At 34.6% G+C, this 12,553-nt stretch overlaps 1 protein-coding gene across 5 annotated transcripts in view; it reads right to left on the bottom strand.

The window, feature by feature from the left end:
• The window catches only part of ARHGAP32 (Rho GTPase activating protein 32), a 369,190-nt gene that overhangs the window by 340,437 nt on the left and 16,200 nt on the right, over positions 1 to 12,553 (bottom strand). For 2 of the 5 annotated variants that reach the window (XM_074303810.1, XM_074303814.1), the window contains one exon: positions 11,998 to 12,227. The exons of the other annotated variants lie outside the window; for them this stretch is intronic. The gene's annotated coding sequence lies outside the window, so the exon portion shown is untranslated. The remainder of the gene's footprint in view (positions 1 to 11,997; positions 12,228 to 12,553) is intronic. 5 annotated transcript variants of the gene reach the window in all.

Genomic DNA, 12,553 nt, shown 5'->3' with positions numbered 1-12,553 from the left:
ACGCTGAACAAGATGGTTTCTCTCCTATGTGATTCTGTGATTTCAAAGTTCACTGTCCATACACAATGGTTTTCCTGCTTGGTAGGATTTGCCAGAACTTGCATGGATAGTTTTTGATAATCCAGGGTTAGCATGCTGTGTCTTTTCATTTTTATCCTTTAAGTGTACCTGAATTGTTCATTACTATATTTAAATTTTTTTAAAAAGATTTACTTTAAAATGTAGAGAAACATAAATTTCAAAATACCACTAAAAATTAATCCTTAATCAACACAATCAGAAAATATTTACTAAACACTTATAATAGAACATTACATGCTGCAAACATACAAAGAATAAATACAATACCTTCCTTATCCTATATGCATGCTTAACTATGCAAGGAATGCCCCCCCCCCAAAAAAAAATACCTTGGACTATATCCATTTCCTATACCAGCACAAAACAAAAGCAGAGGCCTTAATACTATACAGTAAATAGATACTGTCAATCAAGAGGGGGAAAAAAGACATTAAATAGACTGATTCACCCCCTAAACATAGATTCACTATTGACTTACAATTGCAAGTGACAAGTGAACAAAGCCTGAAATTTTCTTATTGAAGAATCATAAAAGTGAAAGTAGATAGCAATAAAATATAAGAAATATTTCTTTATAGGTATAAAAATAAAATACTGTTTATAATTTTATAGACAATACAACATAATACAGAAAATACAAGATGAAGAATATAGCTATGTAAATATTTTCTGGATAAAGACACTATTATATTTAACAGAATACAGTTTTTTATATAATTTACCATTCACAAAATGAACTTCTAAATAGCATTTCAGCACACAGTGAGTGCCATTAGAAAGAACAATGTTTATTATACGAATAAGAAGAAAGTGTCTGCCAAGTGATTTAAAGCATTACTTCTTTGATAATTTAAGCGACTAATACAACCAGATTATTTAAAATGAAATTATAGATCAATGTTCAATATGAACAGTGGCTATCATATGAAAAAGCAGCAACTTACTAAAAAATATACAGATTGTAGTTCCTTTTAAACTTACCATATGCAAAGTGCCAATTCAAAACAGTATTACACATCCTATATGGCTGATTTCAAAAGGAATTCATCAAGACAAGCTTGCTCACTCTTCTGCAATTCAATAAACTCCCTTTTCTCACGCTCAAGTGCTGACCTCTACTTTGGTACACAAGCCAATAAAGGAAGAAATCAGCCAAGAACTTGAAAGAGGTGGGAGGGAAGGCAGAAGTAGATGGGCAGTCAACATTTAAAGGGCTAACTGAATTCAAAAGTAGTATTATGCTTCATTCCTTTCATCAAAAATATTACAGATTGATGATTTAGGATATTATGAATAGCAAATATAAATTAGGTTATATGAGTTAAACAAAATGAAAAAAAAATATCAACATAGAAGATAAGAAGTAGATGATAGCAACTAATGAGATGCTAAGGGCTAGCTGCACTTCAAACATAAACTTGAGTCTGTACCACAGATTAAACTGTGGGACTGAAAAGAAAGAAAACTAAGTCACTAGGAAAGCAATAAAATGTGGTAACCACTGGATTTAGGAAAGAAATGAGTAAGGTTGAAATATGTCCCAGGTTGCTTGTTTAGTGAAACAAACAAAAATGTACTATTTGATTTTACTATGCTCAGTGTATGATGACAATAAGGAATCAAAACTGTGATAACCAAATACAAAGGGAGATGCTATATTAAAATTACAGAGAAGACAGTAGTAAAACAATCATATATCTTCAAGTACAATAATGAATGGGAATGGGATCACACTAATAGTAAAAATAATAATAATACAAGACCCAACTCACAGTCTAGAAGGAAAGTAACAGTAATTGGGAAATAAAAATATCTCTCAAATAGCCCATGCATTTTTTTTTAACAATGTAATAATATCAGTTGTCAATTAGCTACTTAAATACTAAGATTTTCAAAAATGTACTGTTTTCTTCTAAGACGCAATTGGGGTTAAGTGACTTACCCAGAGACAGATTTCTTGTTTTTTAAGAGCCAGTATTTAGTATCTCATTTTTCTACTTTTCATTTTCCATACTGATATTATGTTTCCATTTTAGTTAATTCATATAGAAGTTATTTCCCACTACTGTGATCCTAACAGCATTATACAAAAGAAAAAGAAGTAAGCAAAACTGACAGACCAAAAACCCTTGTCAATCCCCACTGAGAGCTCATAAAATTATATTCAGCTTCTAGATTCCTCCCTGCTCTCTGTCCTGAGGGGGAGATATGCTTCATCATCTGTATTCTGGTATCAAGAATGATCATTATATTTCATCTTAGTTACTATATACGTAGTGCCATTTTCATTTATGTTATTGCAATCATTTTATATATATAGTTCTGATTAATTATTACAGTTGTTCCAGTACTTCTCTGAATTTTTTGTTTTTCTAATTTACTAAAGTGCAACATGAAGCTGTGCAGAAATTACAGAGTTTTGTCAGAAAAGGAGAATGGGAAAGATATGTCTAACAGAAACAGAAAATCAAATAATAACAAAGGGAAAATAAGTTATTGTAAAGAAATAAAAAAACAATAGAATGGGAAAGACAAAAGGTCTCTTCAGGAAAATGAGAGATATCAAGGGAACATTTCATGCAAAATTGGGCATGATAAAAGATAACATGGTAGGGACTTAACAAAAGTATAAGAGATTAAGAGTAGTTGGCAAGAATACACAATAGAATGAATACACAATACAAGAAAGACCTCAACATTCCCAAAAATCAAAATGGTATAGTTTCTGATGTAGAGTCAGATATCCTGGAGAATGAAATCAAGTGGAACCACTGCTAACAATAAGGTTAGTGGAGTGATATAATTCTAGCTGAGTTATTTAAAATCCTCAAAGGAGGATACTATTAAAGTGTTGCATCCAATATGTGAACAAGGAAAACTCAAGTGACCATTATAGTTAAAAAAATTGGTTTACATCCCAATTCTAAAGAAGGGCAATACCAAGAAATGTTCAAATTACCAAACTGTTGCACCCATTTCATACACCAGCATGGTTATGCTTAAGATCCTGTAAGCCAGGCTTTGGCAATATGTGAACTAAAAATTATCAGAAGAGCTGACTGATTTTCAAAGATGCAAAGAAACTAGAAACCAAACTGCCAACATCTGTTGGATTATGGAGAAAGCAAGGGAGTGCCTGGAATAAAAAAATATTTCTTCACTAACTATACAAAAGCCTTTGACAAAATGGATCATAATAAAATGTTGCAAGTTATCAAAGAGATGGTAGTACAGATCATTTTACTTGTCTCTTAAGGAATTTGCGAATAGGCCAAGAAACATTAGTTAAGAACCAAACTGACTAGTTTAGGACTGGAAAAAAAAAAAAGTGCCATGTGGCTAGCTATATACTGTCCCATTATTTAATGTAAATGCAAAAAATATCACATGAAATGTCAAGCTGCACAAATCAAAGGCTAGAATTAAGGATGCTAGGAGAAATATCAACAATCCCAGATATACAGAGGATACCACTCTGATGATAGAAAGTAAAGAATCAAGAATTCTCTTGATGAAGGTAGAAGAAAAGAGTATGAAAGTATCAACAATCCCACATATACAGACGATACCACTCTGATGAAAGAAAGTAAAAAAATCAAGAAGTCTCTTGATGAAGGTAGGAAAAAAAAAAGAAAGTATTGAAGCTTAACATCAAAAATACTAAGATTTTGACAACTGGTTTCATCACTTCCTGGCAAACAGAAGAAAAAGAAATGGAAACAGTGTCCCAATTTACATTCTAGGGCCAAAGATTATTGTAGATGTCAACTACAGCTACAATATTAAAATACACTTGCTTCTTGGAAGGAAAGCTATGACAAATCTGGACAACATACCAAATGGCAGAGATACCACTTTGCTGATAAAGTTTTATTCAGTCAAAGCTATGGCTTTTCCAATAGCAATGTATGACTGGGAGCTGAATACTGCACAATGAGCAAAATTTTTCAAATTGTGATGCTGGAGAAAACTTCTGGAAATCCCTTGGACAACAAGAAAAGCATGTATGTCAATACTTAAAGAAATACTATTCACTGCTAAAGATCAAACACCAAAGATGAAGCTTAAATTCTTTGGCTTCATAATGAAAAGACAGAAATTACTGAAAGAACCTGATGCTGGGAAAAACTAAAAGGAAAAGGAAAAGGGGATGGCAGAGGATGAGATGAACGGTCCATGGGAGTCACAAAGTGCTGAACACAACTAATGACTGAACAACAATAAAAGATACAATGATAGGCCATTACATTTGTATACCATAGCTATCGGTCATCCCTCAATTAATGGGAATTAAATAGTTTAATTAAACATTGATTCCAGTTTCATTGCCACACCAAAAGTTCTGCAATGAATACTTTCATAAATATAGGACTACCTTCTGAATTCCACCTCCTTTGGATATATTCCCAATAGTAGAATCAGTGAGTCAAAGGATATGTAATACAGTAGGAAATGTTCTGAATTTGGAATAAGAGGACTTAGCTATTAAATGTCATAGGAATTTGAAGCTATGTGACCTTGAACAGTCACTTAATATCTCTGAGCCTCAAACTTTCTTCTTTGTAAAATGAAGGAAGTGGGACTAGATCAGAAGCATCAAACATGTAGCTACATGTGATCACCCATACTCCTAGAGTAGCCTGATAAAGAATAAAGTATAATCAGAAAATATTTAATAAAAAAATTAAAATATAAATTTTACATAGACAAAATTAATGTGGTTGGTTTTCTAAATTAATATGCAATCCATAGGGATTTATATGTATAATTTAATAATCCCACTTTCTATTTGAGTTTGACACCACTGAACCAAATCACTTTTTAAGATCCCCTTTACCTCTATATCTATTTTTTATATAACTCCAAAGTTTTCCAGAATGGATAAAACAATCCAAAGTTTCATCAATAGCATGTTAGTGTGCCTGGCACTCTTCCAGAACATTTTTTTTTTTTCTGTTTTATCATTTCCAATAGAAAAAAACTGACTGGGACTTCGGGCCAAGATGGCGGCGTGGAGGCAGACAGCTGCTTGAGCTCCGTGTTTTCTCTCAGGACTTACTTCATGACAAGCCTTGGAGTTGATGCTTGACCGGAAAAGAAACCCACAAATAATCACCAACAGAAGACATCCTTGAAATTCGCCAGAGAAGGTCTGTGTTTGCTCAGGGGAGGGTCAAACAGACTGGGCACAGACTGAGGGCAGGCAGCCAGAGCGAGACAGGCAGCTCACACAGCTCAGACTGGAGGGGGGAGGGGTACGATCTCTTCCTTTTCTGCAAAAAGACTTTTACCCCAGTGTGGATACTCCATCTTGGCAGCAAGCCAGGAGCAGCAGAGAAGGTGTAAACCCCGGGGGTGAAGAATAAAACCCCGGAAAGCTAGTGTCTCTCTGGACCCGGCCACTCCCACCCCCACCCAGAGTGACTTAGCAAGTTCTCAGAGCCTCAGAGCGCAGACACAGCTCAGCCATCGCTGTCCTGTTAGTGCCTCGCTGCTGTCTCCCCCAGTCTGTAGAGGAAACCCAGTAAAACCATCCAGCCCCATCCCCCCCAAAACAGACCAATTGTTTCTCTTGTCAATTTGTTTTCTTCAATTCCCACTCTGACAAAATGAACAAAAAATTCAAAAGGGCTCTAACCATTGACAGCTACTGAATGGAGAGAGAGCAGACTTCAAATACTGAGGAGAATAAAAACAGACTGTCCCCAGAGGAATCCCCTAAGGGGGATGTGATCTGCTCCTCATTACAAAAGAATCTCATAGAGGAATCAAAAGGGCTCTCACAAGAGAGCTGGAAGAGAAATGGGAAAAGGAAAGGGAAGCTTGGCAAGAGAGCCTGGAGAAGTCACTCCATGCATTCAAAGACAAAGTGGATAAAGAAATCAAATCATTGAGAAACAAGAAAAGGAAAACAGCTCCAAGGAAAACAGGATTAGTGAGCTGGAAAAAGAAATCAGCTCTCTAAAAAATAAAATGGATGAAATGGAAAAAAATTCCATAGAAGAAAAAAACTCACTTAAAAACTCAATTGGACAATTACAAAAAGATGTAAAAAAAGTGAGTGAAGAAAACACATCATTGAAAATTAGACTCAAACAAGTAGAAATGAATGACTCAAGGAGAAATCAAAAAGTAGTCAAGAAAAACCAAAAAAATGAAACAATTGAAAAGAATGTCAAGTACCTTATTGGGAAGACAACAGACCTGGAAAACAGATCCAAGAGAGACAATCTGAGAATAATCGGACTCCCTGAAAAATGGGAGGAAAAAAAGAGCTTGGACACCATTTTCAAGGAAATTATCAAAGAGAACTGCCCAGACATTTTGGAAACAGAGGGTAAAATAGACATTGAAAAAATTCATCGATCACCTGCTGAAAGGGACCCTAAAATTAAAACACCAAGAAATATAACAAGCCAAATTCAAGAACCATTAGACAAAGGAAAAAATACTGGAAGCTGCTAGAAAAAAGCAATTCAGATATGGAGGAGCCACAATAAGGATAACACAGGATCTAGCAGTGTCCACATTAAAAGAACGAAGGGCCTGGAACATGATATTCTGAAAGGCTAAGGAACTTGGTATGCAGCCAAGAATAACTTACCAAGCAAAAACGAGCATCGTTTTCCAGGGAAGATAAGACATTAAACAAAATAAATGAATTCCATCTATTCTTGATGAAAAAACCAGACCTACACAAAATGTTTGATTTTCAAATACAGAACTCAAGAGATTTCTAAAAAGGTAAAAAGAAAACTTGAGAATTATACTTCTGTTATAAAAATATGTAAAGAACATATGTATAATTTGTCCTGGAAACTAGAGGTGGAAAGGAAATTATATCATAAAAAAGGGTAAAGTGGTGGTACTACATCTCATGAAGAGGCAAAGGTAACCTATTATATCTGAGAGAAAGAAAGGAGATGAACATAGTGTGTATCAATAGACATATTCGATTTATGGTGAAACTTCTTCCACTTCATTGAAAAGTGAGAAGGAAGGAGTAAGCTAAGGGGGAAGGCAATACAGAAATTGTGAGAAAAAGGGGTAAAATAGGGGGAGGAACTTTAAGGTGGGGGAGGGATACTAAAACGGGAGGGTTATGAAAAGCAAGTGCTGTTCACAAGTTTAATACTGGCTAGGGGGGTAAGAGGGAAGGAAAGGAGAAAAGCATAAGCAGGGGTTAATAGGATGGCAAGCAATATAGAATTAGTCATTCTAACCATAAATGTGAATGGAGCAAACTGCCTGATAAAGAGGAAGCAGTTAGCAGACTGGATTAAAAGTTTTTATTGTTTACAAGAAACACACCTGAAACAAGGTGATACATTCAAACTAAAAGTAAAAGGGTGGAGCAGAATCTACTATGCTTCAGGTGAAGCCAAAAAAGCAGGGGTAGCCAGACTCATCTTAGATCAAGCAAAAACAAAAATTGATCTAATTAAAAGAGATAAGGAAGGGCATTATATCTGCTAAAGGGTAGCATAGATAATGAAGCAGTATCAATATTAAACATATACGCACCAAGAGGTGCAGCATCTAAATTCTTAAAAGAAATAGACAGCAAAACTATAATAGTGGGAGATCTCAACCTTGCACTCTCAGAATTAGATAAATCAAACCACAAAATAAATAAGAAAGAAGTCAAAGAGGTAAATAGAATACTAGAAAAGTTTGATATGATAGATCTTTGGTGAAAGCTAAATAGAGACAGAAAGGAGTACACTTTCTTCTCAGCAGTTCATGGAACCTATACAATAATTGATCATATACTAGGACATTAAAAACCTCAAAATCAAATGCAGTAAGGCAGAAATAGTAAATGCATCCTTTTCAGACCACAATGCAATTAAAATTACATTTAATAAAAAGCCAGGTGAAAATAGACCAAAAAATAATTGGAAACTAAATAATCTTATACTAAAAGAATGACTGGCAAACAGCAAATCATAGACATAATTAATAATTTCACCCAAGAAAATTACAATAATGAGACATCATACCAAAATGTGTGGCATACAGCCAAAGCAGTAATAAGGGGAAGCTTTATATCTCTACAAGCCTACTTGCATAAAATAGAGAAAGAGAGGACAAACGAATTGGGCTTACGACTAAAATTGCTAGAAAAGGAACAAATTAAAAAACCCCAGACAAACACGAAACTTGAAATTCTAAAATTAAAAGGTGAGATTAATAAAATTGAAAGTAAAAAAACTATTGAATTAATTAATAAAACTAAGAGTTGGTTCTATGAAAAAACCAACAAAATAGACAAACCCTTAGTAAACCTGATTAAAAAAAGGAAAGATAAAAAGCAAATTGTTAGTCTTGAAAATGAAAAGGGAGAACTCACCACTAATGAAGAGGAAATTAGAACAATAGTTAGGAGCTACTTTGCTCAACTTTATGCCAATAAATTCGAGAACTTAAATGAAATGGAAGAATACCTTCAAAAATATAGCTTACCCAGATTAACAGAGGAAGAAATAAGTAGTCTAAATAGTCTCATCTCAGAAAAAAAAATAGAACAAGCTATTAACCAACTTCCTAAGAAAAAGTCCCCAGGACCAGATGGATTTACAGGTGAATTCTACCAAACATTTAAAGAACAACTAACTCCAATGCTATGTAAACTATTTGAAAAAATAGGGAATGAAGGAGTCCTACCAAATTCCTTCTATGACACAGACATGGTACTGATACCTAAACCAGGTAGATCGAAAACTGAGAAAGAAAACTATAGACCAATTTCCTTAATGAATATTGATGCTAAAATCTTAAATAAGATATTAGCAAATAGACTTCAGAAAATCATCCCCAGGATAATACACTATGACCAAGTGGGATTTATACCAGGAATGCAGGGCTGGTTTAATATTAGGAAAACTATTAGTATAATTGACCATATTAATAATCAAATTAATAAAAACCATATGATCATCTCAATAGATGCAGAAAAAGCATTTGATAACATCCAACATCCATTCCTACTAAAAACGCTTGAGAGTATAGGAATAAATGGACTGTTGCTTAAAATAATAAGGAGCATATATTTAAAACCTTCAGTAAACATCATATGTAATGGCGATAAACTAGAACCTTTCCCTATAAGATCAGGAGTGAAACAAGGTTGCCCACTATCATCATTACTTTTCAATATAGTACTAGAGACTCTAGCCTCGGCAATAAGAGCCGAGAAAGAGATTCAAGGAATTAGAGTAGGAAATGAGGAAATCAAATTATCACTTTTCGCAGATGACATGATAGTATACTTAGAGAACCCCAAAGACTCTGCTAAAAAGCTATTAGAAATAATTCAGAATTTTAGCAAAGTTGCAGGATACAAAATAAATCCACATAAATCCTCAGCATTTTTATACATTACCAACACAATCCAACAGCAAGAGATACAAAGAGAAATTCCATTCAAAATAACAGTCGATAGTATAAAATATTTGGGAATATATCTACCAAAGGAGAGTCAGGAACTATATGAGCAAAATTACAAAACACTTGCCACAAAAATAAAGTCAGATTTAAATAATTGGAAAGACATTCAGTGCTCCTGGATAGGAAGAGCAAATATAATTAAGATGACAATACTCCCTAAACTAATCTATTTATTTAGTGCTATACCAATCAGACTCCCAAGAAACTATTTTAATGACCTAGAAAAAATAACAACAAAATTCATATGGAAGAACAAAAGGTCGAGAATTTCAAGGGAAGTAATGAAAAAAAAAAATTAAGTGAAGGTGGTCTAGCTGTACCTGATCTAGAACTCTATTATAAAGCAACAGTCACCAAAACTATTTGGTATTGGCTAAGAAACAGACTAGTTGATCAGTGGAATAGGTTAGGTTCACAAGACAAAATAGGGAACAACTAGAGCAATCTAGTGTTTGGCAAATCCAAACATCCCAACTTTGGGGATAAGAATTCATTATATGACAAAAACTGCTGGGAAAACTGGAAATTAGTATGACAGAAACTAGGCATGGACCCACATTTAACACCACATACTAAGATAAGATCAAAATGGGTCCAAGATTTAGGCATAAAGAACGAAATCATAAATAAATTAGAAGAAGATGGGATGGTTTACCTCTCAGACTTGTGGAGGAGGAAGGAGTTTGTGTCCAAGGGAGAACTAGAGACCATTATTGATCACAAAATAGAACATTTTGATTACACCAAATTAAAAAGTTTCTGCACAAACAAAACTAATGCAAACAAGATTAGAAGGGAAGTAACAAATTGGGAAAAAATTTTTACAGTTAAAGGTTCTGATAAAGGCCTCATCTCCAAAATATACAGAGAATTGACTTTAATTTATAAGAAATCAAGCCATTCTCCAATTGATAAATGGTCAAAGGATATGAACAGACAATTTTCAGATGATGAAATTGAAACTATTTCCACTCATATGAAAGAGTGTTCCAAATCACTATTGATCAGAGAAATGCAAATTAAGACAACTCTGAGATACCACTACACACCTGTCAGATTGGCTAAGATGACAGGAACAAATAATGATGAATGTTGGAGGGGCTGTGGGAAAACTAGAACACTGATGCATTGTTGGTGGAGTTGTGAAAGAATCCGGCCATTCTGGAGAGCAATCTGGAATTATGCCCAAAATGTTATCAAACTGTGCATACCCTTTGACCCAGCAGTGCTACTACTGGGCTTATATCCCAAGGAAATACTAAAGAAGGGAAAGGGACCTGTATGTGCCAAAATGTTTGTGGCAGCCCTTTTCATAGTGGCTAGAAACTGGAAAATTAATGGATGCGCATCAATTGGCGAATGGTTGGGTAAATTATGGTATATGAATGTTATGGAATATTATTGTTCTGTAAGAAATGACCAACAGGAGGAATACAGAGAGGCTTGGAGAGACATCAACTGATGCTGAGTGAAATGAGCAGAACCAGGAGATCATTATACATTTCAACAATGATACTGTATGAGGATGTATTCTGATGGAAGTGGATATCTTCAACATAGAGAAGAGCTAATCCAATTCCAATTGATCAATGATGGACAGAATCAGCTACATCCAGAAAAGGAACACTGGGAAATGAGTATAAACTGTGAGCACTGTTTTGTTTTGTTTTGTTTTTCTTCCCAGATTATTTTTAGCTTCCGAATACAATTCTTCCTTTGCAACAACAACAACAAAATTCGGTTCTGAACATATATATATTGTACCTAGGATATACTATAAGATATTTAATATGTATGGGAATGCCTGCCATCTAGGGGAGGGGGTGGAGGGAAGGAGGGGAAAAATTTGGAACAGAAGGGAGTACAACGGATAATGTTGTAAAAAAAAAAAATTACCTATGAATATGTACTGTCAAAGAAAATGTTATAATTATAAAAATTAATAAAATTTTTTTTAAAAGATTTAAAAAAATAAATAAAATAAAATTCATTCCACCCAAATAAATCAGCTAAGTCATCTTGGTGATAGTTAAATAAGTCTTCCTATCCAGGCCCACCTCTGCCTTCATATTTGGGAACTTCATCATATATATAGATAGACCTTTAAATGACATAGATTCCTATCAACCTGCTCAAATCCCAGGACCTGCATCTTCAATTCACCTCAGACATACACAGAGATTATAAGACCCTTGATCTCATCATCACACACAAGGATACTAATTCCCTCATTGAGAACACTGAAATTACTCTGACTACAACCTCTAGTCCTGCCATTCTCCCTTTATCTTCTCTCTGGCACCTAGTAAATATAGTGTAAATGATAGCTATTATTATTGTTCTTTCTGACTTAGGTCTCTGGCCTCTCCCCCCCACCCCACCCCTCCTCTGCTATTTCCAGACCACATTCCCTGTACTCTTAATCCCAGTTCCCTGCCTACATAATATGAGTGTTAAGGAGCTAACCTTTATAGTCACTGTCCTTGATCGTCAAATCCTTTACCCTCATTCCTTGCTTTCAAAATCTAGTGGTCTAGGTTATGCCATTATCACAGCCATCCTCCTTTATTCCTTTTCCCCATAATACCAAACCACTAGAAAAAAAGTTGATGAGGTCAACTACCACTACAGGAATTTGCTTCTTCAATTATCTCTTCTCTTGGCACAAGTGTGAGTTGAATATGAAGGGATGATATCTAAAAAAAAATAAAATTAAGGGGTGATAAAGAGGAATACTTTGGGAGAAATAGAAGGGGAGATGTGGAATGGAATAAAATCTCACATAAAAGCAGCAAGAAAAAGCTTTTACAGTGGAGGAGAAGATGGTGGAGGTAAGGAGGAATAAATGAATATTTCATCACAAGTGGTTCAAAGAGGGAATTAACAAATACACTTAATTGGACACAGAAATCTATCTTACTCTAGAGGAAAGTAAGGGGAAGAAAATAAGAAAAGGGGAGGAGGTGAGAAGAAGACAGTGGTAATATAAGGGAGGGCAGATTGCAGGAGGCGATAGGAGAAA

Source organism: Sminthopsis crassicaudata, chromosome 3 (assembly GCF_048593235.1).
Source record: "Sminthopsis crassicaudata isolate SCR6 chromosome 3, ASM4859323v1, whole genome shotgun sequence".
NCBI lineage: Eukaryota > Metazoa > Chordata > Mammalia > Dasyuromorphia > Dasyuridae > Sminthopsis > Sminthopsis crassicaudata.
The sequence above is the reverse complement of the archived record's forward strand: the minus strand, read 5'-3'. Positions and strand labels throughout refer to the sequence as shown.